This window comes from Triticum dicoccoides, chromosome 5A (assembly GCF_002162155.2).
Source record: "Triticum dicoccoides isolate Atlit2015 ecotype Zavitan chromosome 5A, WEW_v2.0, whole genome shotgun sequence".
In the NCBI taxonomy this organism is placed as follows: Eukaryota; Viridiplantae; Streptophyta; class Magnoliopsida; order Poales; family Poaceae; genus Triticum; species Triticum dicoccoides.
In genome coordinates this window covers 703,620,467-703,633,483 of record NC_041388.1, presented here as the reverse complement: position 1 = coordinate 703,633,483, position 13,017 = coordinate 703,620,467, and the positions used below count along the sequence as shown (strand labels likewise).

General features: G+C 48.0%; 1 pseudogene; it reads right to left on the bottom strand.

The window, feature by feature from the left end:
* Window positions 1-721: 721 nt before the first annotated feature.
* Window positions 722-13,017, bottom strand: part of LOC119300536 — a 17,042-nt pseudogene continuing 4,746 nt past the window's right edge.

Below are 13,017 nucleotides of genomic sequence, written 5' to 3'. Positions count from 1 at the left end.
AATTCCGGTAGCCTTCGGCAACTTGACCTCCATGAGGCATAATCTTCCCCCATTTGACCCTGATCAGGTTTTCCATCTTGGTAGAGTCAACATATCTTGGAAGGGCCGTGAACAAACTTTTTGGAACAACATCGGGTTAATAACAGGTATCGATCTATCATGCAATTTACTTACAGAGAACATCCCGGATGAGCTAACACACCTAAAGGGTCTCCGGTTTCTGAACTTGTCCAGAAATGACCTGTCGGGCAGCATTCCTGAAACAATCGGTAGTTTGGAGCTCTTGGAGTTCCTTGAGCTCTCATGCAATGAACTTTCAGGTGGCGTTCCTCACAGCATTTCAAATCTGCCGTCCCTCAGCATGCTAAATCTCTCAAACAACCGCTTGGAGGGCCACATACCCACCGGGAACCAGTTACAGACACTTGCAGATCCATCAATATATGGCAACAATCAGGGGTTGTGTGGCTTCCCGTTGAGTGCGTGTGAGCCCACATTGGGTGAGGGAGCTGAAGACCACACAAAGCTCAGAGACCTGGGTCTGTGTTACTCTGTGATTCTTGGCATCGTTTTCGGTTTCTGGCTTCGGTTTGGAGCTCTGTTCTTTCTAGAGCAGTGGAAATTTTGTTTTCTCCATTGTGTTGACGACTTAGGGATCAGGATAGCTGTCAGGCGCTAAGGCCTTCACATGTAAATCAGCAGCAAATGACATTAGCGCCAATTATGTACTGTATGCTCCTTTTATTTTTAAAGTTGTAACACTAAACTGAACTATATACAGCAGCAAAATAATTGGGGATGCTTGGGTGTGAATATCTCGCCGCGCCCTGGATGTTGATGCTGCAGCTCTTGCTGTGAAGTATTCTGATGGATGCCTTCAGTGTGGCCCTGGGAAGATCTTTTTCATCCGGGATTTTATCAAGTCCAGCGACTGGAGAGCTTGTACTGCGTCTCCTGGCAGGCGTTGTATCTCCAACTCTGCTCGGATCAAAAGGAGCTTCAGAGAAATGAAAAACCGAGATCAGCGTCCACCCATATTTTGATTTTAGAAAACTATACAAAAAAATTTATACACCAGCACAAATGAATAATGATTCGCCAGTGCTCTAGCGTATGCACAATGCAATGATAGCTAAATTAGAAGCTTTCCAACAGTCCCTTAGCATTGATATGAACTGTAATGTAACATAGTTATAATCTTAATAAAAGCATCAGTTATGCCAAAGAAAATCCTACCAAACTAGTATCCTCCAGTAATTTACTAGAAACATCACCAAGTAGAATGTCTCTGATAATCCAATCAAACTTATGGTGTATCCACTGAAATGTCTGGGCAAGACAACTCCTATGGCTCCTGCCGGTTGTCATACTCATCGACATGCAAGTCGTGATTCCTATTATAAGAACATGATCAATCTCATACATCACATATATCATTCATCATTCATCACAACCTTTGGCCATATCACATCACAAAACACTTGCTGCAAAAACAAGTTAGACGTCCTCTAATTGTTGTTGCAAGTTTTTACGTGGCTGCTATAGGTTTCTAGCAAGAACATTTCTTACCTATGCCAAAACCACAACGTGAATTGCCAATTTCTATTTAACCTTCATAAGGACCCTGTTCATCGAATCCGATCCGACTAAAGTGGGAGAAACAGACACCCGCCAGCCACCTTATGCAACTAGTGCATGTCAGTCAGTGGAACCGGTCTCACGTAAGCGTACGTGTAAGGTTGGTCCGGGACGCTTCATCCCACGATGCCGCCGAATCAAGATAAGACTAGTAACGACAAGCAAATTGACAAAATCGACGCCCACAACAACTTGTGTTCTACTCGTGCATAGAAACTACGCATAAACCTAGCTCATGATGCCACCGTTGGGGTTCGTAGCAGAAATTTAAAATTTTCTACGCATCACCAAGATCAATCTATGGAGTCATCTAGCAACGAGAGGGAGAGGAGTGCATCTACATACCCTTGTAGATCGCGAGCGGAAGCGTTCAAGAGAACGGGGTTGATGGAGTCGTACTCGACGTGATCCAAATCACTGATGATCCTAGCGCCGAACGGACGGCACCTCCGCGTTCAACACACGTACGAAGCGGAGACGTCTCCTCCTTCTTGATCCAGCAAGGGGGAAGGAGAGGTTGATGAAGATCCAGCAGCACGACGGCGTGGTGGTGGATGCAGCAGTGATCGCAGCAGGGCTTCGCCGAGCTTTTGCGAGAGGGAGAGGTGTAGCAGGGGAGAGGGAGGCGCCAAGACTTGAGGTGCGGCTGCCCTTCCTCCCCCCTTTTATATAGGCCGCCTGGGGGGGCGCCGGCCCTGGAGATGGGATCTCCCAAGGGGGGCGGCGGCCAAGGAGGGTGGAGTGCCCCCCAAGGCAAGTGGAGGCGCCCCCACCCTAGGGTTTCCAACCCTAGGCGCAGGGAGGCCCAAGGGGGGACGCACCAGCCCACTAGGGGCTGGTTCCCTCCCCACTTCAGCCCACGGGGCCCTCCGGGATGGGTGGCCCCACCCGGTGGACCCCCGGGACCTATCCGGTGGTCCCGGTACAATACCGGTGACCCCGAATATTTCCCGATGGCCGAAACTACACTTCCTATATATAATTCTTCACCTCCGGACCATTCCGGAACTCCTCGTGATGTCCAGGATCTCATCCGGGACTCCGAACAACTTTTGGATTACTGCATACTCATATCTCTACAACCCTAGCGTCACCGAACCTTAAGTGTGTAGACCCTACGGGTTCGGGAGACAAGCAGACATGACCGAGACGACTCTCCGGCCAATAACCAACAGCGAGATCTGGATACCCATGTTGGCTCCCACATGCTCCTCGATGATCTCATCGGATGAACCACGATGTCGAGGATTCAAGCAACCCCGTATACAATTCCCTTTGTCAATCGGTACGTTACTTGCCCGAGACTCGATCGTCGGTATCCTAATACCTTGTTCAGTCTCGTTACCAGCAAGTAACTTTACTCGTACCGTAATGCATGATCCCGTGATCAACCACTTGATCACATTGAGCTCATTATGATGATGCATTACCGAGTGGGCCCAGAGATACCTCTCCGTCATACGGAGTGACAAATCCCAGTCTCGATTCGTGCCAACCCAACAGACACTTTTGGAGACACCTGTAATGTACCTTTATAGTCACCCAGTTATGTAGTGACGTTTGGCACACCTAAAGCACTCCTACGGTATCCGGGAGTTGCACAATCTCATGGTCTAAGGAAATGATACTTGACATTCAGAAAAGCTACAACAAACGAACTACACGATCTTTGAGCTAAGCTTAGGATTGGGTCTTGTCCATCACATCATTCTCCTAATGATGTGATCCCGTTATCAATGACATCCCCATGTCTATAGCCAGGAAACCATGACTATCTGTTGATCAACGAGCTAGTCAACTAGAGGCTCACTAGGGACACATTGTGGTCTATGTATTCACACATGTATTACGATTTTCGGATAATACAATTATAGCATGAATAATAGGCAATTATCATGAATAAGGAAATATAATAATCATTTTATTATTGCCTCTAGGGCATATTTTCAATAGAAACATAATTAATCCTACCACCACTTTGGTATAGGGCGATGCTAGGCGTCGGCTGACCGCCCAATTTTCGGCCGTTCGCCTAGCAACCACTCAAATATCGGAATTGTCCATAGGTTTAACCGCAGCTAAATTACAAATCAACTCTAAGGCATGTTCCGCTTCCAGGTCAAGAATGTCATTAACATATTTAGAGATTTCACTATCATTACTACCTAGTGAAACTCCTAACTCATTTGCATTGTGGATGATCTCATCATTAGAAAAATGCAAAATAAAATTGGAAGTGCTGACCGACATACAAGTAGTGACCTCCATGTCACGAAGCTTGGCCGCCCGCATGGCGCACCTCAGCTGCATTGTAACGCACCGGACACACCCGCCGGTGGTCGTTACTCCTGGCGAGATCTAGACTGGCCCCACAGATCAATACTAGTCTTTTCTGTGCACTTTGTCCTCACTCGTGCGCACCCGAGAGCAACTTCCCGATCGGTCACCCATCCTGACACTACTCCAAGCTGAGCACGCTTAACTTTGGAGTTTTGTCTGAATGGGCTCCCGGAAAAGAAGGAATTCCTTATTGATATGAGTAGTCTATCATCCCTAATAAGCCAGGCCATCACATACACCCCCACTCAGAGGAACCGACGTCCCCGTCGGGCCACAGGAACGTTCCCTCTTGGCACATACGTCTGTGCTTCCAGTCTAGTACATGTGCCATGCCGTGTGCCACGACGGGTCACAAACGTCATGAACAACATGACCACGCACCTGTCCGCAACCATCCGTGTAACCGCGAGGGTCGGCTCTGATACCAACTTGTAACGCCCCGGACACACCCGCCGGTGGTCGTTACTCCTGGCGGGATCTAGACTGGCCCCACCGATCAATACTAGTCTTTTCTGCGCATTTTATCCTCACTCGTGCGCACCCGAGAGCAACTTTCCGGTCGGTCACCCATCCTGACACTACTCCAAGATGAGCACGCTTAACTTTGGAGTTCTGTCTGAATGGGCTCCCGGAAAAGAAGGAATTCCTTATTGATATGAGTAGTCTATCATCCCTAATAAGCCAGGCCATCACATGCATATCATCAACATCCGTCTGGTCCTGAAGGCGACAGCTCATCCATCTGCCCACAGACACAGGATCCGGAATACCTCCAAAAGCGATGACCTCCTTCCTAGTCGCCCCGTTTGGGGTAAGGCATCCTGCCCCACCCCCAATGGACGGCCCGGCAAGAGGAGTCAAAGAGCCGCAGACCACCGCCGGCGAGCGTGGGGCTAGTGAGGGTTGGGCCGCCTGCCCAGACTCCCCACCAGGCGTCCCGTGAGGAAAAGAGAGGGCGGGGGCCGCCTACCCCCGCGCCCCACCCGACCCGACAGTCGGACTCGACTCGGGTCGTGAAGCCAACCCAGCGGTGTCAGCTGATCAAACGGCGTCGCAGGTTCGGCCACCCTGGCCATCGCAAAAGAGGAGGGAGTCGAGGCCTCCTGCCCGAACCCCCTCCCAAACCAGGCTTGTCACCGCACGGCGACACCGCCACCACAGCGGCCAGTCCCGACGGAGTCCTCCCGAGCATCAAACCAGCAACAGAGGAGGGAGAACGGGAGGTCACTTGCTCAAGACCGTCCCTCCCATCTGGAGAAACCGTTTTTTCAGCAAAGCCCAGCGGAGGTAACATGCGCTCAAACACATCTCAGATTTAACCCTGTCGCTCCACATCCTGGGAGACGCGGAAGCGGGCTGAAAAGAACCGAATCTCAAGGTACTCATAGGCACTGACGGAGAGGGTGCAGCCCCATTCCCGGGCGTCTCAGGGTCAGTACCCGGGCCATTGGGCAACTCATGCCCTGTTGGGGTTCGTAGCAAAAATTTAAAATTTTCTATGCATCACCAATATCAATCTATGGAGTCATCTAGCAACGAGAGGGAGAGGAGTACATCTACATACCCTTGTAGATCGCGAGCGGAAGCGTTCAAGAGAACGGGATTGATGGAGTCGTACTCGACGTGATCCAAATAACCGATGATCCTAGCGCCGAACAGATGACACCTCCGCGTTCAACACACGTACGGAGCACAGACGTCTCCCGCGCCTTGATCCAGCAAGGAGGAGGGAGAGGTTGAGGAAGAGAGCTCCAACAGCAGCACGACGGTGTGGTGGTGGTGGAGCGGCAGTACTCCGGCAGGGCTTCGCCGAGCTCTTAACGAAGGAGGAGAGGTGTTGGGGAGGGGAGGGGCTGCGCCTTTGATGTGGTGTGCAGCCCTCCCCTTGCCCCTCTGTTTATACGGGAAGGGGGAAGGGGGCCGGCCCCCTCTAGATGAGATCTAGAGGGGGGCGGCGGCCAAGGGGGTGGCTTGCCCCCAAGCAAGGGGGCGCCCCCTCTAGGGTTCCCCCCCCCCAACCCTAGGCGCATGGGCCCAAGGGGGGATGCGCCCAGCCCTCCAAGGGCTGGTTCCTTTTCCACTACGGCCCATGAGGCCCTCCGAGAGAGGTGGCCCCTCCAGGTGGACCCCTGGAACCCCTCTGGTGGCCCCGGTATAATACCGATATGCCCTCGAACCTTTCTGGTGACCGTATGACAACTTCCCACATATAAATCTTCACCTTCAGACCATTCCGGAACTCCTCGTGACGTCTGGGATCTCATCTGGGACTCCGAACAACATTAGGTAATCACATACAAGTCTTCCTAATAACCCTAGCGTCATCGAACCTTAAGTGTGTAGACCCTACGGGTTCGGGAACCATGTAGACATGACCAAGACAACTCTCCGGCTAATAACCAACAGCGGGATCTGGATACCCATGTTGGCTCCCACATGTTCCATGATGATCTCATCGGATGAACCATGATGCGAGGATTCAAGCAATCCCGTATAGAATTCCCTTTGTCAATCGGTACGTTACTTGCCCGAGATTCGATCGTCGGCATCCCAATACCTCGTTCAATCTTGTTACCGGCAAGTCACTTTACTCGTTCCGTAACACATCATCTCGTGACCAACCCTTAGTCACATTGAGCTCATTACGATGATGTCTTACCGAGTGGGCCCAGAGATACCTCTCCGTCATACGGAGTGACAAATCCCAGTCTCGATTCGTGCCAACCCAACAGACACTTTCGGAGATACCCGTAGTGCACCTTTATAGTCACCCAGTTACGTTGTGACGTTTGGCACACCCAAAGTATTCCTACAGTATCCGGGAGTTGCACAATCTCATGGTCTAAGGAAAAAATACTTGACATTAGAAAAGCTTTTAGCAGACGAACTACACGATCTTGCGCTATGCTTAGGATTGGGTCTTGTCCATCACATCATTCTCCTAATGATGTGATCCCATTATCAATGACATCCAATGTCCATGGTCAGGAAACCGTAACCATCTATTGATCAACGAGCTAGTCAACTAGAGGCTCACTAGGAACATGTTGTGGTCTATGTATTCACACATGTATTACAGTTTCCGGATAACACAATTATAACATGAACAATAGACAAATATCATGAACAAGGAAATATAATAATAACCATTTTATTATTGCCTCTAGGGCATATTTCCAACAGTCTCCCACTTGCACTAGAGTCAATAATCTAGTTACATTGTGATGAATCGAACACCCATAGAGTTCTGGTGTTGATCATGTTTTGCCCAAGGAAGAGGTTTAGTCAATGGATTTGCAACATTCAGGTCCGTATGCACTTTACAAATATTGTCTCCATTTTGAACATTTTCACAAATGGAGTTGAAGCGACGCTTGATATGCCTGGTCTTCCTGTGAAACCTGGGCTCCTTGGCAAGGGCAATAGCTCCAGTGTTGTCACAGAAGAGAGTCATCGGGCCCGACGCATTGGGAATAACTCCTAGGTCGGTAATGAACTCCTTTATCCAGATTGCTTCTTGTGCTGCCTTCGAGGCTGCCATGTACTCCGCTTCACATGTAGATCCCGCCACGACGCTTTGCTTGCAACTGCACCAGCTGACTGCCCCACCATTCAAAATATACACGTATCCGGTTTGTGACTTAGAGTCATCCAGATCTGTGTCGAAGCTAGCATCGACGTAACCCTTTACGATGAGCTCTTCATCACCTCCATTAATGAGAAACATATCCTTAGTCCTCTTCAGGTACTTCAGGATATTCTTGACTGCTGTCCAGTGTTCCATGCCGGGATTACTTTGGTACCTTCCTACCAAACTTACGGCAAGGTTTACATCAGGTCTGGTACACAGCATGGCATACATGATAGGCCCTATGGCCGAGGCATAGGGGACGACACTCATCTTTTCTCTATCTTCTGCCGTGGTCGGGCATTGAGCCGTCCTCAATCTCATACCTTGCAATACAGGCAAGAACCCCTTCTTGGACTGATCCATATTGAACTTCTTCAATGTCTTGTCAAGGTACGTACTTTGTGAAAGACCAATGAGGCGTCTCGATCTATCTTTATAGATCTTGATGCCTAATATATAAGCAGCTTCTCTAAGGTCCTTCATTGAAAAACACTTATTCAAGTAGGCATTTATGCTTTCCAAGAATTCTATATCATTTCCCATCAATAGTATGTCATCCACATATAATATGAGAAATGCTACAGAGCTCCCACTCACTTTCTTGTAAACACAGGCTTCTCCATAAGTCTGTGTAAACCCAAACGCTTTGATCATCTCATCAAATCGAATGTTCCAACTCCGAGATGCTTGCACCAGCCCATAGATTGAGCGTTGGAGCTTGCACACCTTGTCAGCATTCTTAGGATCGACAAAACCTTCCGGCTGCATCATATACAATTCTTCCTTAAGGAAACCATTAAGCAATGTCGTTTTGACGTCCATTTGCCATATCTCATAATCATAGAATGCGGCAATTGCTAACATGATTCGGACGGACTTCAGATTCGCTATGGGTGAGCAAGTCTCATCGTAGTCAGCCCCTTGAACTTGTCGATAACCCTTAGTGACAAGCCGAGCCTTATAGATGGTCACATTACCATCCGCGTCTGTCTTCTTCTTAAAGATCCATTTATTTTCTATGGCTCGCCGATCATCAGGCAAGTCAGTCAAAGTCCATACTTCATTTTCATACATGGATCCTATCTCGAATTTCATGGCTTCCAGCCATTTGTCGGAATCTGGGCCCGCCATTGCTTCTTCATAGTTCGAAGGTTCACCATTGTCTAACAACATGATTTCCAGGACAGGGTTGCCGTACCACTCTGGTGCGGAACGTGTCCTTGTGGACCTACGAAGTTCAGTAGCAACTTGATCTGAAGTTTCATGATCATCATCATTAACTTCCTCTCTAGTTGGTGCAGGCACCTCGGAAACATTTTCTTGAGCTACGCCACTTTCCAGTTCAAGAGGCAATACTTCATCAAGTTCTACTTTCCTCCCACTTACTTCTTTCGAGAGAAACTCTTTCTCTAGAAAGGATCCATTCTTGGCAACAAAGATCTTGCCTTCGGATCTGAGGTAGAAGGTATACCCAACAGTTTCTTTAGGGTATCCTATGAAGATGCATTTTTCTGATTTGGGTTCGAGCTTTTCAGGTTGAAGTTTCCTGACATAAGCATCACATCCCCAAACTTTCAGAAACGACAGCTTAGGTTTCTTACCAAACCACAATTCATACGGTGTCGTCTCAACGGATTTCGACGGAGCCCTATTTAAAGTGAATGTGGCAGTCTCTATAGCATAACCCCAAAATGATAGCGGTAGATCGGTAAGAGAAATCATAAATCGCACCATATCCAAAAGGGTGCGATTACGACGTTCGGACACACCATTACGCTGATGTGTTCCAAGCGGCGTGACTTGTGAAACTATTCCACATTTCCTTAAGTGTGTGCCAAATTCATGACTCAAATATTCTCCCCCACGATCTGATCGTAAGAACTTGATTTTCCTGTCACGTTGATTCTCAACCTCACTCTGAAATTCCTTGAACTTTTCAAAGGTCTCAGACTTGTGTTTCATTAAGTAGACATACCCATATCTACTCAAGTCATCAGTGAGGGTGAGAACATAACGATAGCCACCGCGAGCCTCAACACTCATTGGACTGCACACATCAGTATGTATGATTTTCAATAAGTTGGTTGCTCGCTCCATTGTTCCGGAGAACGGAGTCTTGGTCATTTTGCCCATGAGGCATGGTTTGCACGTGTCAAATGATTCATAATCAAGAGACTCTAAAAGTCCAGCTGCATGGAGTTTCTTCATGCGTTTGACACCAATGTGACCAAGGCGGCAGTGCCATAGGTATGTGGGACTATCATTATCAACCTTACACCTTTTGGCATTCACACTATGAATATGTGTAACATCACGTTCGAGATTAAATAAGAATAAACCATTGACCAGCGGGGCATGACCATAAAACATGTCTCTCATATAAATAGAACAACCATTATTCTCAGATTTAAATGAGTACCCATCTCGCATTAAACGAGATCCAGATACAATGTTCATGCTCAAAGCTGGTACTAAAAAACAATTATTGAGGTTTAAAACTAACCCCGTAGGTAAATGTAGAGGTAGCGTGCCGACGGCGATCACATCGACCTTGGAACCATTCCTGACGCGCATCGTCACCTCGTCCTTCGCCAGTCTCTGTTTATTCCGCAGTTCCTGTTTTGAGTTACAAATATGAGCAACAGCACCGGTATCAAATACCCAGGAGCTACTACGAGCGCTGCTTAGGTACACATCAATAACATGTATATCACATATACCTTTGGCATTGTCGGCCTTCTTATCCGCTAAGTACTTGGGGCAGTTCCGCTTCCAGTGACCGTTTCCCTTGCAATAAAAGCACTCAGTCTCAGGCTTGGGTCCATTCTTTGGCTTCTTCCCGGCAGCTTGCTTACTGGGCACGGCAACTCCCTTGCCGTCCTTCTTGAAGTTCTTTTTACCCTTGCCTTTCTTGAACTTAGTGGTTTTATTCACCATCAACACTTGATGTTTCTTTTTGATTTCTACCTCCGCTGATTTCAGCATTGAATATACCTCAGGAATGGTCTTTTCCATCCCCTGCATATTGAAGTTCATCACAAAGCTCTTGTAGCTAGGTGGGAGTGACTGAAGCATTCTGTTAACGACCGCATCACCCGGGAGATTAACTCCCAGCTGAGACAAGCGGTTGTGCAACCCAGACATTTTGAGTATGTGCTCGCTGACGGAACTATTCTCCTCCATCTTACAACTATAGAACTTGTTGGAGACTTCATATCTCTCGACCCGGGCATGAGCTTGGAAAACCATTTTCAGCTCTTGGAACATCTCATATGCTCCATGTTGCTCAAAACGCTTTTGGAGCCCCGGTTCTAAGCTGTAAAGCATGCCACATTGAACCAGGGAGTAATCATCACTATGCGTCTGCCAAGCGTTCATAACGTCTTGTTCTACTGGGAAAGCAGGTGCTTCACCTAGCGGTGCATCAAGGACATATGCTTTCCTGGCAGCTATGAGGATAATCCTCAGGTTACGGACCCAGTCTGTGTAGTTGCTGCCATCGTCTTTCAGCTTGGTTTTCTCTAGGAACGCGTTGAAGTTGAGGGCAACATTAGCGTGGGCCATTTGATCTACAAGACATATTACAAAGATTTTTAGACTATGTTCATGATAATTAAGTTCATCTAATCAAATTATTTAATGAACTCCCACTCAGATAGGCATCCCTCCAGTCATCTAAGTGATACATGATCCGAGTCAACTAGGCCGTGTCCGATCATCACGTGAGACGGACTAGTCATCATCGGTGTACATTTTCATGTTGATCGTATCTTCTATACGACTCATGTTCGACCTTTCGGTCTTCCATGTTCTGAGGCCATGTCTGTACATGATAGGCTCGTCAAGTCAACCTAAGTGTATTGTGTGTGTAAATCTGGCTTACACCCGTTGTATGCGAACGTTAGAACCTATCGCACCCGATCATCACGTGGTGCTTCGGAACAACGGACCTTAGCAACGGTGCACAGTTAGGGGGAACACTTTCTTGAAATTATTGCGAGGGATCATCTTATTTATTCTACCATCGTTCTAAGAAAATAAGATGTAAAACATGATAAACATCACAATGCAATCAAATAGTGACATGATATGGCCAATATCATTTTGCTCCTTTTGATCTCCATCTTCGGGGCGCCATGATCATCATCGTCACCGGCATGACACCATGGCCTCCATCATCATGATCTCCATCATCGTGTCTTCATGAATTTGTCTTGCCAACTATTACTTCTACTACTATGGCTAACGGTTAGCGATAAAGTAAAGTAATTACATGACATTTATGTTGACACGCAAGTCATAAATAAATTAAGACAACTCCTATGGCTCCTGCCGGTTGTCATACTCATCGACATGCAAGTCGTGATTCCTATTACAAGAACATGATCAATCTCATACATCACATATATCATTCATCACATCCTTTTGGCCATATCACATCACACAACATATGCTGCAAAAACAAGTTAGACGTCCTCTAACTGTTGTTGCAAGTTTTTACGTGGCTGCTATAGGTTTCTAGCAAGAACGTTTCTTACCTACGCCAAAACCACAACGTGATATGCCAATTTCTATTTACCCTTCAAAAGGACCCTTTTCATCGAATCCGATCCAACTAAAGTGGGAGAGACAGACACCCGCTAGCCACCTTATGCAACTAGTGCATGTTAGTCGGTGGAACCAGTCTCACGTAAGCGTACGTGTAAGGTCGGTCCGGGCCACTTCATCCCACTATACCTCCGAATCAAGATAAGACTAGTAACGGCAAGTAAATTGACAAAATCGACGCCCACAACAACTTGCGTTCTACTCGTGCATAGAAACTACGCATAGACCTAGCTCATGATGCCACCGTTGGGGTTCGTAGCAGAAATTTAAAATTTTCTATGCATCACCAAGATCAATCTATGGAGTCATCTAGCAACAAGAGGGAGAGGAGTGCATCTACATACCCTTGTAGATCGCGAGCGGAAGCGTTCAAGAGAACGGGGTTGATGGAGTCGTACTCGACGTGATCCAAATCACCGATGATCCTAGCGCCGAACGGACGGCACCTCCGCGTTCAACACACGTACGGAGCGGAGACGTCTCCCGCGCCTTGATCCAGCAAGGAGAAGGGAGAGGTTGAGGAAGAGAGCTCCAACAGCAGCACGACGGCGTGGTGGTGGTGCAGCGGCAGTACTCCGGCAGGGCTTCGCCGAGCTCTTAACGAAGGAGGAGAGGTGTTGGGGAGGGGAGGGGCTGCGCCTTTGATGTGGTGTGCAGCCCTCCCCTTGCCCCTCTATTTATAGGGGAAGGGGAAGGGGGCCGGCCCCCTCTAGATGAGATCTAGAGGGGGGGCGGCGGCCAAGGGGGTGGCTTGCCCCCCAAGCAAGGGGGCGCCCCCTCTAGGGTTTCCCCCCCCCCCC